The 19,702-nt window shown below is 41.4% G+C and overlaps 1 long non-coding RNA gene across 2 annotated transcripts in view; it reads left to right on the top strand.

Moving 5' to 3' along the window:
• LOC122217460 overlaps positions 1-19,702 on the top strand; it is a 66,597-nt gene that overhangs the window by 40,529 nt on the left and 6,366 nt on the right. The window contains exons 4-5 of one of the 2 annotated variants that reach the window (XR_006201515.1): positions 6,364-6,520; positions 17,777-17,929. This is a non-coding gene — a long non-coding RNA (uncharacterized LOC122217460). Of the gene's footprint in view, positions 1-6,363; positions 6,521-13,741; positions 13,796-17,776; positions 17,930-19,702 lie in introns of those variants that run through there. The other variant, XR_006201517.1, reaches the window with a different exon arrangement.

Genomic DNA, 19,702 nt, shown 5'->3' with positions numbered 1-19,702 from the left:
CTGGTGACGAGTGATAACTAACGAGGCTAGATGTTTTTCATATGTATTCTGGTTATATATGGCTTACATAATGAATACTAATGTTAATAATATTTTTACATTATTTGGATATTCTCTTTTATAAAGTGACTTTTCAGTTCTTTTGCTCCTTTGTTATCTGTCTTTTCTTCTGACATGTAAGCAATAATTTGTGTATTCTGGATATGAGTCATTTGCCAGTTTTATGCGTTGCAAATACTTTCGCCCACAGTGTTAGTGGCCCTTCCCTTCTGTGGAGACATCTGTGATGAATACAATTGACCGTTAATACTTGGTTTGTGTCTTGTTTTAAGAGATCTTTGCTCACTTCGAAGTCATGAAGATATTCTGCTGTGTTCTAGAAAATGTGTTGCATTACCATTCACATTAAAAGATATAGTCTACTTGAAATAGATTTTTATGTGTAGGAGGTAGGGGTCAAGTTTCAATTTCTCTACACGGATATCCAATTGACCCCACACCATTTGTTGAAAAGACTGTCATTTCCCTATTGATCTGCAGTGTTCCTGTGTCATAAATATAGTGTCCATTTATGTACAGTTCTTTCTGGACTCCGTTCATCAATTTCACCTACTTATCCTTGCACCAGTTACATGCTGTATTAATTGCTGTAGCTAAATAAAGTCTTGATATCAGCAGCATACATTTTCCAACCTCATTTTTCAAGACTATTTGGCTATTCTTGTCCCTTTGCATTTCCACATAATTTTCGAATCAGTTTGTCCATTCTGTCACGTACAAAAGAAGGCTACTGGGATTGCACTAAATCTAGGTATCAATTCAAGGAGAATTGACATCTTTATATGATGTCCTCCATTTATTCCAGTATTCTTAAATGTCCTTAATTTCTCTCAGTAATGTCTTTTAAAATATTTTTTAGATGTTTATTTATTTTTGAGACCAAGAGAGAGAGCTCGAGCAGGGGAAGGGCAGAGAGAGAGGGAGATAGAGAATCCCATGCAGGTTCTGCACAGTCAGAGCAGAGCCCCATGTGGGGGTTGAACTCATGAACTGTGAGATCATGACCTGAGCTGAAATCAGGAGTCAGATGTTTTAACTGACTGAGCCACCCAGGTGCCACTCCGTCAATAATGTAGTTTTCCGTATAGCTGTCTTGCATGTCTTCCTTAAATTTATTCCTAAGTAGTTGATTTTTTTAAACTATTCTAAATGAGAATACTCAATATTATTACTAATTGTTTATTGCTGGCAAAACTATTAGTTTTTATATATGGATCTTGTATCTAGTGATCTTAATTCACTCATGGATATTAAAAGTACATCTGTAGATTACTTGGAATTCCTATGTAATATTGTATTACCTATGATTAATGACATTTTTTTTCTTCCTGTTGAACCAATCCTAATATAGTCACTCTTACATCTTTAACTTCTTCTTTTTTTGGGTAGGGCATCAGGACAATGTATAGTAGACGTGGTTACAGTTGAGCATTCTTGTCTCAGCCCTAATTTCAGGAGGAAGTTCCAGAATTTCACTGTCAGGTATAATATTTGCTATGGAATTTTTGTAGACACACACTGTAAGATTAAGGAAGTTCCTTTTTGCAGAAACCAGCTTCCAAGATGGTCCCCAATTCTTCTTCCCTCTTGGTAGTCAAGTCTTTGTATAGTATTCTCCTACATAGAATCGTGGCTAGCCTGTGTGTTCAATCGAATATGGCAGAAATAATGAGTGATTTCCAAAATTAGTGACAAAAAAAGCATTTCAGTTTCCACTTAACCTCTTGGAAATCTTAATCTCTGTTGGATCACTCATCCTGGAATAAACCAATCATTACTTCCTGAGAAGACTCAAGCAGCCATTTGAAGAGGTTTACATGTGATAATAATGATAAGAAGAATGCTTCCACTAATAATCAACACCAACTTCTTAACCATGTGAGACACCATGAGAGCAGAGCTTCCCAATCAAGTCTTGATATTGACAGAGAAGAAAAATAATTTTCCCTCAACCTGAGTTCCTAGCTGAGACCCTTAATAAAAGACAGATTAAAAAGAGAAAAACAAGTAGAAATGTATGATCATGTCTTCCTTATGCATATGTGAGAGGTACCCAGGAAATAATGAGTAACTCCCCTAGGTGGCTTGGAATTCAGGCTTAAATATCATCTTAATAGGGAAAAAGAAGGGATGTAGGCCACTTAGGGGAGAGGAAATGATTTTTAGGAAAGATGAGTGGGCCCTTTGAATAATAAAGAGGAGGGGTGGTAGTTTGTGGAAAAGTGTGTGGGTGTGGTGTTGACTTCTAGTCTCCTCTCCAGTGGCAGGAGTCAGTCCCCCCCTGGTGGATAATACTTCCAGGGAGGGGATTTACAACAGGTGAGCTTTTTTTGAAGGATCTCTCGTTGGGCATTTAAGGGAAGTTCAACGAAAGCCTCTCCCTTCATTTACTGTTTTCCAGGTGCCTACAGCTCACAGTAATCACTATACCAAAACAGCATATTTGGGGGTGGCATGTCGTGAACCCCTGCAGTCTTATTTTGGGGTGTCATATTCTGCTATTCTTCAATACGACTGCAGCCCCAGCCAACATATTGATTGAGCCCTCATTAAAGATCCAGAGGGAGAATTCCAATTTAAGACGTTCCCACATTCTGAAGCCATTGAAAATGTAAGGATAAGTGTTGATTGTTGTATTGAGCCACAGAGTTTTGGAGTACTTGGTTTATTCCAAGCCAAGGCAATTAATACAGGGGTGCCTGGGTGGCTCAGTTAAGCATCCCACTTTGGCTCAGGTCATGATCTCACACTCCGTGAGTTTGAGCCCCGCATCAGGCTCTGTGCTGACAGCTCCAAGCCTGGAGCCTGCTTCTGACTCTGTGTCTCCCTCTCTCTGACACTCCCCTGCTCACACTCTGTCTTTTTCCATCTCAAAAATAAATAAACATTTAAAAAAAAGAGACAATTAATACACCTACACTTACTCTGCTAAGAGTTTTTATTTTAAATGAGTGTTAAATTTAATATAATATTATTTCTGCATTATTAAGATGATTGTATGCTTTTTCTCCTTTATTTTACTAATGTGGTTAATTGCACTGATTTTCCTTATATTACTAGGATAAATCCAGTTTGGTCATGATAGCTATATTATGTATTTCTGAATTTCATTTTCAAATTCCAGTATATTGCTTAGAATTTTTGCATCTCTGTTTCTAAGAGGTATTGACCAATACTTACTTCTTTTGTTCTTTTGTAACGTCCTGGTCAGGTTTTGGTGTTAAGGTGGGAAGTATTTCCTTTTTTTTCTATTCTCTGAAAAAGCCTGGTCTTCCTTACTCCTAACAGACTTGAAAGAATTCACTGGTGAAATCATCCAGGCCTGATGCTTTCTTTGAAGGAAGGTTTGAATTAGAGATTCAGTCTTTGGTGGCTACAAGACAATTGAGATTTTCAATTTTTGTGTGTGTCTATTTTGCCAAATGATGTTTCTCTGGGAATATTCCTTTCATCTAAATTCCTAAAAGTGTAGCATAAAGTTGTCCATGATGTTCTTTTTCATCTCTCTATTTTTCTCTGTAGAATATTACAATTTGCTTTGAAAAATTCTTAATATTGTTTATCTCTGCCTTCTCTTCTTTTTCTTAATCAGTCTCACCCGGGAGTTATTAACGTTATTAGATTTTTCTAAAGACCTTTTTTGGCTTTTTGATCCTAGGTACATTGTTTTCTGTTGCCCTGATTTCTGCTCTTACATTTATTATTCCCTTTTACCTGCTTTCTTCCCTACTTCCTTCCTTCCACTTTAATTTTCTGTTACTTGTCTAACTTCCTGTATATCAGCTTAGATCATGGATTTTCAGCTAATATAAACATTTAAAACTGTGAATTTTCCTTTAAACACAGCTTTTGTGCATCTCACAAGTGTTGATACATTTTGCATTATAATTCTTTTCAAAATATTTTTATTTTCCTTATAAATATACCTTCTTCTTGGGGCACCTGGGTGGCTCAGTCGGTTGAACATTTGACTCTTGATTTCGGCTCAGGTCGTGATCCCAGGGTCTTGGGATTGAGGTCTCTCTCTCTCTCTCTCTCTCTCTCAAATATATATACGTATATATATATATATATATATAATTTAAAAAATTTTTAATGTTTATTTCTGAGAGAGTGAGAGACAGAGCATGAGCTTATGAGGGGCAGAGAGAGAAGGAGACACACAACCCACAGCAGGCTCCAGGCCCTGAGCTATAGACCACAATCTGGGTTCAAACCCACAAACTGTGAGATCATGACCTGAGCCAAAGTCATATACTTAACTGACTGAGCCCCCCGGGCGCACCAATAAATAAGTCTTTTTTTAAAAAGAAAAAAATACATGCTTTTTTCTTAAATCCATGGGTTATGTACACACACATCACTTAATGTCCAAGTGCTCAGGGATTTTCTTTTCTTGTTGTTACTAAATCTCCCTGTGACTTAAGAGTGTTCTTCTCTACAGTGTTCTGAAATTCTTTCCCATTTCATTCTTAAATTTGTTATGACTTTATGGCCCAATTGTGGTAAATGTTCTAGATATTTCTGAAAAGAATATAATCCCTGTGCTTGTTGAGTGAAATCTTGATTAGGTCAATTCTGTTCAGTATATTGTTCAAATCTTATTTTTCATTACTGAATTTTTGGTTTTGGTTTTGCTAGCTACTTCTGTCAGTTACTGAGAGAGGAGTGTTAAAATTTCCACAATGATTATTTGTCAATTTCTGCCTTCGGTTCTGTCAATTGCGTATATATGTATGTGTGTGTGTGTGTGTGTGTGTGTGTATGTGTGTGTGCACTGTTATTAGTGCTTACAAATTTAGAATTATTATGTCTCCATGATTGACTGCACATTTCTCTTTCTGAAATATCCCTTCTAATTTAATCATGCTTCTTTCCTTAAAGCCTATTTTGTCTGATACAGCACTTTGTCTAATAGGATTGCCTGGTGGATTTTTCTTGTTTTTTGTTTTTTGTATTTTTTTACTTCTCACATCTCAGTATCCTTATATTTAGTATCTTATAAGCAGCATGTAATTTGAGTATTTCCTCATCCATCTTGATAAGCTTTGTATTTTTAATTGGAGTAATCTCCTTACATTTACTATCATTACTGACACATTTGATTATTTTAATATACTACATTACCATTAATTTCTATTCGTCCTACCTATTCCTTTTTATTTTTAAGTTTATTTATTTTTATGAGAGAGAGAGAGAATGTGAGCAGGCAAAGGGCAGAGGGAGAGGGAGGAGGAATCACAAGCAGGCTCCACGCTCTCAGCGCAGAGCCCTACGCAGGGATCCGTTCCGCGAATGGTGAGATCATGACCTGAGCCAAAATAAAAAATTAGACGTTTAACCAACTGAGCCACCCAGGCATCCAGGTCCTACCTATGCTACGTTCCTTTCCTTTTCTTTCATATGTTCTTTTGTATTAAGTGCTTTGCATTACTCCAGTTTTCTGCTCTATTTGTTCGCTAATTATACTTTTCAAAAAACCAGTCTTTCATCAGTTACTCTAGAGATTGAGGCATTTACCCTTCGCTTAAGTCAAATGTAAACCACTGCTTTGTCACTTCTTGGCCAAGGCAATGACCTTAGGACATTTTAACTCCATTTAATTATTCATGCTTTTGTACCATGGTTTCATGCCTTTTGAGTTATACATACTTACAAATCTGTGAAACATTTTAATTATTATTTTATATATTCCATTTTTATTTGGATTTACCCATATATTTACTTTTCAGGTTGTTTTCTGCATCTCTTAGCTTTAAGCTGAGGATCATTTTCTTTCTGCCTAAAAGAATTCCCTTTCCTATTTCCTTCAGGTCTGCTGATGATGGATTGTTTCCATTTCTCTTAGAAGTAATGGCTTGTTTTTTCTTTGTTTCTGAATGAAATTGGCATTGGGTCTGGAATTCCGAGTTCAGTTATTTACTTTCTGTATAGTAAAACCTTGGATTGCAGGTAACTTGCTCTGTGAGTGTTCTGCAAGACAAGCAAACATTTCTAATAAATTGTAACTCAATAAACGAGCAATGTCTTACAATAGGAGTAGTAGGTGACATTGTCACGTGATCACGACTTAGCCAATGGTTCTTCTCTCTCTCTCTCACTGTGGGATTGTGGGTGATTGTCTCCCATGCTCAGATGCTTGATCTCAGGCCATGGTGTTTGGCAGAAATCAGTGGTTTTTCAGGATGTTGAAGGTGCCCACAGCCGGCACCTAGTGTATTTTTTGTCACTTTAAAGCACCTATGGACAGGCCTTTGCTTTTCCATACGAGAGTAAGCTTACGAAAACTTTGCTTCATTCTAGGTCATTGGATAGGTTCTTTATGAAAGTTGCACGAAAAGAAAAAGATTCCATTGAGCTAATAGATACCAGTGGTTCCATTAGCGATAGTGAAAGTCCTCCTACACAATAACCCTCTTCTCGCTTGTCTCTCTCACACTAGCCACGAAGGTTTTCAAAGGTAAGTGCAGATTCATTTGCTTATTTTTCTTGATATTTTGTATTTTCTTTATTATTTTGTATTATATTACAGTATTGTAATCATTTTTATGTGAATATTTTTGGGTTGTGGAACGGATCCTCTGAGTTTCCATTATTTCGTATGGGAAAATTCACTTTGATATGCAAGTGCTTTGAATTGCAAGCATGTTTCTTGAACGAATTATGCTTGCAAACCAAGGTTTTACTGTCCTTTGAATTCATCATTCCATTGTCCCCTGGCTTCCATTATTGTGGCTGAGAAGCCAGCTGTCAGTCCAATTGTTGCTCTGCTTAGGGGAATTAGTCTCTGTGTCTTTTTCCAGGCTGCTTTTTCAGATTTTGCATTTGTCTTTAGACCCTGTATCACAGAGGGCTGCTACAAATTGATAGGACACTATCCATATCAGCAGTAAAGACTGCTTTACAGTCTTTACAAACCATGAAGAAAAAGACAACCCAATAGAAAAAAAATGGGCAAAGAAGGGCAACAAAATTCACAGAAAAGGAAAACAAATGGCACTTACACGTATGAAAAGACGCTTAGTCTCACTCAAAGTGAGAGGATGCAAATTAAAATCATAAAGGTACACCATTTTCTTACCCCTCTCGTAATGGACAAATCAGTAAGTTGATCGCCCTTTGTCAGTAAGGCCTCTCACGTATTACTGGTAGGATGGTAAACTGATAGACTTTCTTGGAGGGGCTATTTGGCCATATCTGTTCTCTATCAAATGTGCACTGAAAATGCACATTACCTGTTGAGTCAGAAATTCCACGTCTAGGAATTTATCCTACTCACCCGTGTGCAAAATAGCATGTTGTTTTTATCAGGTATGCTAAGACGTGCAGACGCGAATATGACTGTCAGGGAGAAAGGTTTTAGGCCCGGGGGCTTCGGGTAGGAGGCACACCACACCATGCAGGGTCATATGGAGAGGCACTAGCATCTGCCAGGAGGCAGAAGGAGTGAAGGCTAAGATAAGCAAGAGTCTCTCTTGTGGTTATTTTTTGGCGGCTGTTTTGTTTAAAGTTTATTTATTTCTTTTTGAGAGAGAGGGAGACAGAGTGTGAGCAGAGGAGGGGCAGAGAGAGAGGGAGACACAGAATCCAAAGCAGGGTCCAGGCTCTGAGCTATCAGCACAGAGCCCGACGCAGGGCTCGAACTCACGAACCACGAGATCGTGACCTGAGCCGAAGTCAGGCGCTTAACCGACTGAGCCATCCAGGCGCCCCTCTGTTGTGGTTTTTGAGGGAAGAGTGGGTGAGGCAAGGTAAGTAGGATAGACAGGTTTAGGATCAACTAGTGTGAATAATTTCTGTGGGCTCTGGGCATAGAGACGGCCCCCAGTTGTCTAACACTTGGCCCCGGCATGATTAGGGCAGATGGGTAGCAACCCAGGAGAACAAGAGCTCAAGAAAAGACCTGGTTGGACTCTGGACTATTGGGCTTGCAGTTGAAAAACACACTCACAAGGGGGCCATTCGCTCCGAGAGTTGGCTAGCCCCAGAGGGGCTCTCCCCAGTTGGTAAGGCCCCAGATGCCCAAGCATCAAGAATACAGAAAATAAGAAACTGTGGTTGATACACACTTACACAAGTTTATTCATTGAAGCATTATTTGCACTAGCAAATATGCAAACAACCTCAAATCCATCAATAGGGAACTGGTAAATATATTCAGTTCCATTCAATGAACTATTTTTTAAAATATTTTTAATAGTTATTTACTTCTTGAGAGACAGAGAGAGACAGACAGACAGACAGACAGTGTGAGTGGGGGAGGGGCAGAGAGAGAGGAGACACAGAATATGAAGCAGGCTCCAGCTCTTGAGCTGTCATAACAGCACAGTGCCGGATGCGGGGCTCGAACTCACAGACCGCGAGATCGTGACTTGAGCCGAAGTTGGACGCTTAACCAGCTGAGCCAACCAGGTACCCCTCATTCAATGAACTATTGCATAGCCATACTAATAAATAACTGGCACTTTATGCACTAATTTGAAAGGCAACATAATTCAGTGGTTAAGAGATTAAGCTCTTAAACCAAATATTTTAGGGGTATAGCACAGCTTTACCCCTTTAAAAGTAGTTCTTAAAATATTGTTTCATAGTAGAGAAAGTAAGTATCCATGGAAAACAAAATTTACTTTTTTTTTCACCTTGCTGTTTTTGTGAAGACAACTGATGTTGTCAGTTCCTCATGTATCTAGGTTTCTAATTACAGGTGACCAAGGAATGAGCCCTAGCTAATCCACAGAATAAGCAGAATTCGGTAAGGCCAACATTGAAATAGGACTTAGGTAATTACCATGAACTATGAACTACCTAGAACAAATTTCAGGAAGCAAATGTGAACTCCCCGAGGCAATTGCATCAAACCACTGGCCTCGATTCTACCAGCAGGAAGTAACTGTGAGAGAGTAAGCTATAAATATCAAGTTTTGGCGCAAAAATGGAGCAAAGTGTTAATACATGTCCTCTGGTCTTCGTTCTACTGCCCTCCCATTTTTGATATTTTGTCTGTCCTTCTAATTTTTGTCAGATTTTTAAGAACTCATTATAAATTCTTCTCGCTAGATTTCAATATCCTTCACAATATGGGACTGAAATTCTGTGGTAATATGGGGCGAGTGGGGGGCTTGCACAAGGAAAGAACATGTTTATACATGTAAATGATAAAGCGTTACACTCTTATGAAGTATGATCTATCCATTCAACAACCCAACTGTGGCAGATTGACCGCCATTTACCTAAAATCTATTCTCTCCATTGCATTTACTAACAGAAACCCAGTTGTGTTGGGGAGGGAAAGGCATTGTGCTCAGCTAAACAACCTATACATCCTATCCCTCCTTGAATCTCAAAAGTCTTCTTGGAGATGTTTGCTTTCATAAATATGGGTACTATTTCTTCCACTTTATTCCTTTCTTCTTGCTGCTTAGAATGTGGACATGATGTTAAAAACTGCAGAGGCTTCTTGGAACCATGAAGGAAAACCCAAGAGTTCACAGAGACCTTGGCCCCGACATCCTTGGGCCATTGAGCTAACAGTAGCCATCCCTTGTGCCCAGATTTCTTGATGCATGAGGAATCAAAATAAACAAACTTGTGGGCTTGGAGTATTAGTAAATGATAACTTCCAGCTCCCCCGGGGAGAAAAAGCCCAGATTTTCTGTTGTATAAGTTCTCCCACTGAAGCTGATTTCAAGCTACCAATGTGATGTCCCTGAATGCAAAGATGAGAACAGATACATAATACCACACTGGTATATAGTATTCTAACTAGAAAATAAAATAGATGCAAATAATCATGGGAGCACAGATGATGGCAAATGTACTAAAATAATTAGGATGTAAGGATTTTTGTATATTTATTATCTTTGTAATATAATTGTACATTTATACCACTTAATTTTAATAATGGTCGTATTGGGGTTCAGTCGGGTGAGCCTCTGACTCTTGGTTTCAGGTAAGATCATGATCCCAGGGTCATGGCATCAAGCCCTGCGTCAGGCTCTGCTCTGAGTGTGACGCCTTCTTGAGATTCTCTCTCTCTCTCTCTCTCTCCTTCTGCCCCTCTCTCCCATTCACATGCTCTCTCTCTCTCTCTCAAAAAAAATAAACCTAAAAAATAAAAATAAAAAATGAATCATAATAATGGCTGTATTTTAAAACTGACTTGCAAATTTCCTGAAAATTCAGTACTCCTTTCTTGTGAGCCAGGATGCATCCAGTCTAACACACCATTCGGTTTAAGCCTGTTGCTATAGGAATTAATATATCAGCCAAGGTTATTTCCCATCATTCTTCAGTCTGGGCCTCTAGGTCGTCTCACATCTCCCTTTCATTATTTTCTATCTTTAAAAAAAATACAGGCCTGTGTCCTATAGGAGTCCTTCTGGAAAACTCCGTGCCTATGATGGACAGACACTGGGGTCACCCCCATGTCCATACCTTTTATAATCCCCTACCCTTGCATATGGGTGGTGCCTGGGACTTGCTTCTCTCCAGAATCCATTGGTGCTGCTATCCAATAGGATGTGGCAAAGGTGATGGGATGTCACTACCATGATTGTATTAGGTTCTACATGGATGAGGCTCCATCTTGCTGCCGTGCACTGGAGAGCTTCTCCTTGCTGGCTTGATGCAATAAGCAGCCATGTTGAGGTAATGCGATTGTTAAGGAACTGCTTGTTCGTGGCCTCCAGGAGGCTAGCAGCCTCCATCTGATAGCCAGCCAGGAGAAGAATGGGCCCTCAGTTATATAGTCATCAAGAAATTAATCCCAATGACAACCTGAATCAGTCTGAAAGAGGATTATCCTCCAGTGAAGCCTCCAGATTAGAGTACCTCTTCATCACACAGCCTCATGTGATGTTGAGCAGAGAACCAGCCAAGCCGAACTTGGGCTTCCGACCCACAGAAACTCTGAGATAATGAATGTGTTGTTTTAAGACACCAAGCCTGTGGGTGATTGTTACATGGGCTATAAAACAACTATGATGCCCCACCGTCGTCTTCCTCCCTGCTTTCATTACCACTTCGTTTCCATACCAAGAAAATCACACAACTTAGGAGTTCTGTGCTATGGGCTTAACATTCATTGATTCCAGAAGTCTCCTCCATGTTAGCGATGTGTATACACAGGCCACTGCTGCCTGGATACATTCAGACCTGTCCAGTTCCACTGTTAATAATTTGCATGACATGTGTTCATCAGATGCATATGCAACATGAAGTAGGAAGGCATGACCAATTTTTTTTTAACTGATGGAATAGATGAGAATAATGAGCAAAACAGCAAGATAATGGTTATGTATGTAACATATCTTCAAGTTCAAAAGAATAGAATATGAGAGACCTGAATTACCAGCAATACAGATGTTTGGAAACGGTTGACCACAGAAGGAATGAAGAGTCAAAAAGACCTGTCTGTTGTGTGTTTTTCCAACACTGTCAAGCAGTTAACTCAATGTTGACATTTCCTGCCTGGAGATAGTGTCTGATCCCCCAGGATAAGGGCCCGGTCCTACAACACTGGCCCCCTCCAGGTTCTCACCTGTGCTTCTGACTGGCCACAGATTGAAAGTTCCAACAACCCCCTCCTTTGGTTCAATTAATTGCTAGAGTGGCTTACAGAACTCAGAGAAATACTTTACTTATTAGATTTCCAGGTTATTATAAAAGGATCTAACCCAGGAACGGCCAGATGAAGAGTTGCACAGGGCCAAGTATCTGAGAAGGGGCCTGGAGCATCCATGTTCTGAGTGCCCCACTGTCCCTGAGTCTCCACGTGTTTACCAGCCTGGACACACTGGAAACCTTCTCCTGGCCCCACTCAGTCCTTTTGGGGTTTTATAGAAGCTTTATTACATATGCACAATTGGTTTACTCATTGGCCATTGGTGATTGAACTCAATCTTCAGTCCCCCTCTCTCCAAGGAGAGCTTCAGTGGGGGAAGGCAGGCAGAGGGTTTGGACTGAAATTTCCAACCCTCTAGTCACATGGTTTGTTCCCCCCAAAACCAGCTCCAGCCTTAGGTTACTGAGGGGCTTTCCAAAAGTCACTTCATTAATATGAGCTCAAACAGAGTTCCTTATGAATGACAAAAGACACTGTATCACTGAGGAAACCCCAAGGATTGAAGAGCTTTCTGCCAAGAACTGGGACAAAGACCAAGTGTATTTTTTACTTTATCACTAACTGTAAATATCTATGTTGAAGAAAAACCTAGGCCAGGAAGATGTCTGAAATAAGTAGTTAAGGGGCACCTGGGTGGCTCGGTTGAGCATCTGATTCAGGTCATGATCTCCCGTTCCTGAGATCGAACCCCGTGTCGGGCTCTGTGTTGACAACCCAGAACGTGCTTGGGATTCTCTGTCTTTCCTTCTCTCTCTGCCCCTCCTCCTTGCCCAAAAATAAATAAGTAAACTGAAAAAAAAGTATTTGAATTCACCATTATCCAAGGCGCCATTTAAGAATATGTTTCTATGTGGGGAAGTATATTCATCCCAAGGCATGCAAAAAATTGCTAATTATGGTTCTTACAGAGTCCAATTTGAAGATATAAAATCATTTTAACTCTTGGCTTGCCCATCAGGACCTACAGCATTGTACGTCCCTCCCTCTCTCCTTGGCTTGGTCAGTCTCAATATAGCTGATTGTATCAGTTATTTATTACTGCAGAGCAAACAATTCAAAATTTAGTGACTTAAAATAAAAACCATCCTATTTACTCATAGTTCTGGAGGTCAGTAATGTAGGCTGAGGTCAACAGGGTAAGTAACTTTTGCCTGTGTGGCCTCGAGTACTCAGAGAGGCTGAAGTCTTGGGGGGTCAGCTGGGGGCTGGGTGGTCTAGGGGGTCCTAGCTAGGTTGGTTCATCTCTGTTCTGCATAGTTTCATCCTCTAGTGGGCTAGCCTGGGCTTCTTCACGCAGCAGTGGTGGCATTTCTGGGGGGACAAGAACAGAAGGTGCAAGACCTCCTGTGGCCTAGGCTTGGAGACTGTGCAACATCACCCTATCCAACATTTTATTAGTCAAAGGCAGTCCCAAGGCTGCCCAGGTGGAAGGGGTAGGGCAATAGGTTTCACCCCTTGATGGGACAAGCTGCAAGGTACAAATAGCTTTGTGCTGTTTTTAATCGCCCACATCAAGAAATCCATCTAACTTTATCCTTTCTTGTACCGATGCCTAGTTTTCTGTCTGTATCCGTTGGTGATGCCAGTCCAACAGGATGGGAGTGAAAGCCTTTTCCAAAAATGATTCCAGCTGTGATGGGGCAGCTGTAGCCTCATTACAGTCTTTGTGGTTGTTGATAAGGTCAGGCACATCAGACCTTTTCGGAAACTCTGTCGCCAGTATCTTGTAGGAAGAGGAGGCAGAATGGTCCCAATTTGCTACCCACGACAGATTGCCAGGGAAATGGTTGCTTTTTTATACTCAAGTGCCTTTTTCACAGAACCCTTGCTGATAAACTAGTGTTAGCTGAAGACCAGTTAGCATGCTGACATTTCTCTAAGAGTTGTTATCTCTAGGCACCTGTGGATAAATGTGCTAATGAGAGACTTTTCTTAAGGGCTCTTAGATCCATGATTATTCCAAGCCATGGTTGAATGCAAACATCATCAGAACAGCGTGTTATGCTTAATAGCTGAGAATGCCTCTGTAATACTTAATCCCCTTTATGCTCGTGACAGATCAGCCTCTGAAATAGGAGCACGGCCCCAGGGGAAACGCAGCTTACTCATCAAGCCTCAGGTAGGAAAGCACCAACAAGTAATGACTTCCCAGCCGTGGGATGTTTCTAGAGTCGATATATTTCCAGTCTAACCGAGACAGCAACCAAAGTGATCTTTTTCCATCAAACTTCATTATTCAAACCATTTATGGGATAATTCTCTGAGAGAAGCTGTTTCTTAACACTTCCTTGGTTGAGTAAGCGGCCAGTGGAAAGATTCTATATATCACTCAAAGGCTCTAATCAAAGGGAGTCTTGGAGACCTCCACTGTTTACACAAATCTGGTGACCAGGCATTTGGAATTTGTTCAAGTTCCTATGGGATCAGTGTGATCCTTGATGGTCTACCTAATAACATTAAGGCCTTAAACCCTGACCTTGGGCAGTTTTACTCTTCCCTTCTTAAGGTTTTCATGTTCCGTGTGGACTGTCCTCAATTGTGGTTGTTACTTTATCAATTAAAAGTATTTCTTTCTGCGGCACCTGGGTGGCTCAGTCTGTTAAGCATCCCGACTCCTGATCTCAGCTCAGGTCTTGATCTCAGGATTGTGAATTCAGGCCCCATCCTGGGCTGCACTCTGGTTGTGGAGCCTACTTAAAAAAAAAAGAAGAAGAGAAGGACAAGGAGAAGAAGAATTTCTTCTTACTGCTTGAAACTTCTCTTTCCCAACATGGCCTTTCCTTTTACTTTCTATCTTCATTCTCTGATGGGACTTGTTTACTTTTTAAGTTAGGATTTGGTGCCCGAAACAGAATCCACAAGGATTTAATTAGGGAAGCGGTGGGAAAGCCAGAGAAGTGGCATTTTAGATGAGTTTCCAGGAGAAACTCCTAGAATGCCAAAGAACTGATTACCAGTGAGTGGCTCCCTCTCCTAAAATCAAGAAAGTAGGCAATCAGGAGGCTGTTCTAGAATCTACTGAGTTCAAAAACATGGCACTAGAGCTGCAATCTAGGGCTGAAGAAACTGGGATCTGAAAGTTAGGATCAGAAAGTCAGTGCTTCTGATCACCCACAGAGCTGGACAGGTACTCCAGAAAATTCCACCATCCCTTGACCTTGCTTGCCTGTAGCAAATAGCGAAAAGCAGCATGAAAATGGTTACTATCTCACTTCCTCCTTGCAAATATCACACAAGTAAATCTAATGAAAGGAAGCAAATTTCTAACTGAAAGAATCTGGGAAGTGTGGTAGTTTGAGGCCTTCTACCCTGTGCACTAAGGACACCCTAAAAAAGAAATGAACGGGAGTGCCTATTGGCTAAATCCTGCGGGGCGACTCTCACTGCTCATCCTCCCCTCTGACGACATTAAGTGGAATATTTAACAAACAAGCATGTGCCAGGCAGTCCTAAACTCATTTTTCAACATTATCCCACTTAATGCTTACATCACCCCCCTAAATTAGGTGCTATTCACCCAGTTGTCCAGATGACGAAACATGGGGTCAAGGAAGTGAAGGAATCTGCCCAAGGCCACAGAGTAGGAAGGGGAAAGCTGGTAATTGGACCCAGGTTTGTGTGATGCCAAAGGGAATATGTGTCCAAGCCTACTTGGTGCCAAAAGCTGTGATCATAACCACTACATTAGACCACCTTACAGAGGTGCGCATTCGGCGCCCAGAGATGGGGCTCAGCCAGCCTCGCACAAAAGAATAGATTTTCATTCCCCTTTCTGGAATGGGACCATTTGCTTCATTCCCTTAACCCACTCCAGCCAGCTCTGTATCCTGAGTAAACATGGGCCAACAAGAGAGGTCTGACAATACTCTTGCTACATGACATTAACCGTGGCTTCCTTCACCGCCCATATGCCAATCGGTTTTCTACAAAAACAGTTATTCTCACAGAGAGACTTGAAAAGCATTGAGAATCTAATGGTGTAAAAAGAGCTTGAGAAGGATTTTTAGCTCCGTGTTCATAATCATCCCATGCATAATGAATATCACTCACAAACATCGGGACAGTGAACACAGGCCCTCACATCTACTGCTGACCCAATGATGAAGACCCTTTCGGTAGGTGAAAATCAAGACAAGGGCATAGGCTCACCCACTTGATCGGGCACCAAGGGCTATTTAATGCATTTTCTTCTACTCTGATAAAGAATGTAATTTAGAATCTGCTGGAAAAAATCCCCCTCTGGAGGCTGCTTGAAGCATTCTTCTGTCATGGCTGATTACTACACTAGTGTTTATTGTCAGCAAAACGAAAACACAAAAATACCGTTCTTGGCATCATGCTTCTTTTTTTCCATTATAATCCAATCAAGGTTTAAATCCTCTCAACTGAGCAGTTCTTCCTTCAAAGAGAATGCTGCAAGAGTCCACGATGGACGTGAGGTGAGCATGCGTCGGCTCCGACCTTCACCGGACTCGGAATCTGGCCGGTCCTCTGGCCATGGGCAGCCTCGCCGCTGCACTCAAGACATTTTCTTCTTGGACACAAGCACCTCAAGAGAGTTTTTGGCCCTTAGAGGGAATCACGTCACACACACGAAGAGATCAGTAAGAAATGCTTTCAGCAGGCAGGCTTTTTGAGAACTATCACTTCCTAAAAAATGTAGCATAGGCTGCCAAAAGGGGTTATTTTTATCTGAGGAGTCCCATGGGCTACACCCTCCTTAAAAGGATAGGATAATGAAAATACACCTTCCTTCTTCCTCTTTGAGGATCTCTTTACCAACAGTAAATGTTCTCAACTAGCCATGAAGTACCCCTTCTGCCTAGAAATCACCTCAGCATGTGTGGGGCGTTAACTAAACGTGGGTGGTGATTCATCATGAGTAATAGTCGATGCTGTGGCATCATCGGTTGGGAGAATAAAAAGTCCTCCTTTTATCAGTCAGATTGTCTGCTCTTTTTATCTTAACAGATAATAATGTAATATCCCACGCTAGCACCCAAATGCTCAACTCCCTTTTTTGTTTCTTATATAATTATTTGCAAATTCTTCCTAACTCCTGTGTGATGCACCTGTCTCCGTGGGAATTGTTACTGTTTTCAGATATGAACGGTTATTTATTATATTCAACGTCCAGTCTTCTTTGGGTTGAGTAGTTCTAGTTCATTTGGCTTTTCCTTAGCCTCCAGCATTAGAAAGTCAGCTTTGTGACTCATCTCTAAAGGCTCTCCTGGTTCTGCATATTCCTGTTCTCTAAAACCCTGGGCGAGTTCTGATCTCCTGGAGCACAGAGTGTCATACAGTGTCCCAGCCTCCATATGTGCAAGAGGAAAATGACCTGCCCTGAAAAGGAACCGACTCTTCTTTACAGATAGGGACTTACTTTAGGAAAGGGATTTATCAGCCCAGCTGGCATGTGAGTGGAGAGTAAATGGTAGTGCCTGAGCCTGAGCTCAAATTGAGATGGAACCAAAAATATCTCATCAGTGGATGATGTCCACTCAGTTATATTACTTGTGCCCAAAAACAGTGACTCAAAACTTCTCCGTGCCCCAAATTCCCTTATCGGTTATTTTTCCCGGTGTCTCTTTTGTAAACTACTTTCCTTTAAACTTAGATTATGTACAGTTAGTCTGTTTGAAATTCTTGATTTTTAATTTTATTAAAAAAATTTTTTTAAACTAATGATGATTAGCATTTTACTAAAAGTTTATGTCCACTAACGAGTATGCAAGATACATTTGCTATTTACTTTTTTGTAATGTTTTCTCATAAAAGGAAACACAAAATAGTACCTGCAGGAGACCCCTCACCCTGACCATGCTGTGCTCAGATGTCCGTAGCTGTCTCCAAGAGAGGGTTATTTTTATTAAACCGAGACACGTACTGACACAAAATTCATAAAATAATCTCCCTGCATGAGCACAAGTTGTATAACAACACAACCCATCTGGGGGTTTGGACTATATAGAAAAAAACTGATCGATTTGTCATGGGGTTTCAAAAACAAAGGGTGAGGAGGAAGGTGTCCCCTCATGTGTCTGTGAGTGAATATTTAATTTCCTTAGCCAACCGTTCCCTCCCCATGTCTAGGGTGATGTGAAAAGGGTGATACCACATCATTACCCTCTGGCTACGTGAACAACCACTAAATCCACAGTTTTCTGCCTCCCTTACCTACCTCAGTGTTTCTTCAGAGGCGTCATCCATGAAATGAGCAGGCTGCATAGCAACCCCCGGAGAAGTGTAAGTGATTTTTTTTTTTTTATCTGACGGATACGTGTCTTCCTCAATTACATTGGCAGATACCAGCATGTTATTGTCTGACTTGAATATTAAATATCATCTGCATAAATTGTTATATCATATTGGCCACTCATATGAGGCTCTGGAACACCAGCCATTCAACACTATGTTCTAACCTGTCCCCAAGAAAAAGCTTCACCACCCCCCCCCCACTCGCTGCCCTGCTATCAGCATCATGGAAATCATGTTCGTAAGAGTTTCTTTCCAAGGAAAGTGCATTCATTCGCAATTTACTTTTCCCACTTATATTCATTGAATATATCAGTATGTGCTCGTCGGATGTTTTGATGAACACGAGGTGTACAGAATTCTGGAATGAGTCGGTAAAAATCCAGTCAAGAGCACGGAATCTTGAGATTTTTGTTAACCCACAGCCTTGCCATGAGTCAATGACGATTTAAGGTGCTGACCTCACCCCCACCACGCCACACTCCCGCAGGTTCTTCCTTTACATGACCTAAGGGTATAGGGACTCAGCCCGGAATCTCTGCTCCAGGGGACAGTGCCTCAGAAGACTTTCTTAGGTAGCCCTTCCACCCAGTAACCCCGAGGCTGAGGATCACGAAAACACACAGCCACCTCCGCCAGCAGCTAAAATGTAGGCTAACGTAATAACCATGGAGATCACGCCACAGGTGGGATTTTGTGGTTGGTGATGTTGGGTTGAGGTGGGGTGATTACTGTTGTTTTGCTTTGCTTTTTTCTCCCATAATGTTCACTTGGTGAATGAGTGTGGGGGCAGTTTGGTGACCATGACCTCAGGCACTCTGTTAACTGATCCTCTGTTCTCCCGGCCTCTCATAAACTCCAGTGGTCTTAGAATTCAGCTCTTTCCTTGTCCCCCTTCCTCTGCCACCTCACAGCAAGAGGCTTCAGTGGCTTTATTATTCAGCAAGGAGGCTGGCAGGGCCAAAGCTAAGCTTTTAATGCATCTGGCACTGGGATCCTACACGTGTCTCCACCGACTTGCATGGGACGAGAGTCCCCTAGGGCCCAGACACTTTTGGACACATTTAGATACTAGGAGACTAAAATTGCGGAACAGACAAAAGCCAAACTACAAAAGGGGACTTTAGGCCTCTGAACGAAAATTCAACTTGAGGGAAGAAGACAGATCAGTCGGTCTCAGCACCTAATGGAAGGAGGGGCAGCATGGTTCTGGAACCCACGTGGTAGTTCTGCCCCATGGGCGTGCATCCTCCACAGGTGGGCAACTGTGTGTGAAGAGCTGTACAAGCTCCTCTAGGAGGGACAAGGGGGCCATCTGGGAAAATTCCACATAGAGGAGAAACCACTCCCAAACCGGGCGTGGGTTTCCATTGCTGGCTCGTCACCAGCCCATCTCCACCTCCCTCCACCAGGGTGAGCTCACTCGTTCTCGTGGGTCCCACTACCACGTGCCTCCTGATGGCTCTTGAATCCTTTCTGCAGCCCACACTTGCCCTGTGTGCATCCGCGTGTGTGCCCCGAACCTGCCCATCAAAAGGCACCACAGATTTTAACCTATTCAAACTGAACTCATTTTCCTATCCCTCCACACACCCCCACCCACACCTGTGTTCCCTGTCTGCCGAGTAGTATGATGTTGTGAAAGACCAATAGAGCTTTTAAAAAACGTAGTTCCCTGCCAGGGAAAAATTCGTGCTTTTTAAGTGCTGAAGATGGGGAGTTTGTGATGATTATTGTAATTAAGAATTGAAAACTGTTGGGGCG

This window comes from Panthera leo, chromosome B1, assembly GCF_018350215.1.
Source record: "Panthera leo isolate Ple1 chromosome B1, P.leo_Ple1_pat1.1, whole genome shotgun sequence".
NCBI classification, from domain to species: domain Eukaryota; kingdom Metazoa; phylum Chordata; class Mammalia; order Carnivora; family Felidae; genus Panthera; species Panthera leo.
The sequence above is the reverse complement of the archived record's forward strand: the minus strand, read 5'-3'. Positions and strand labels throughout refer to the sequence as shown.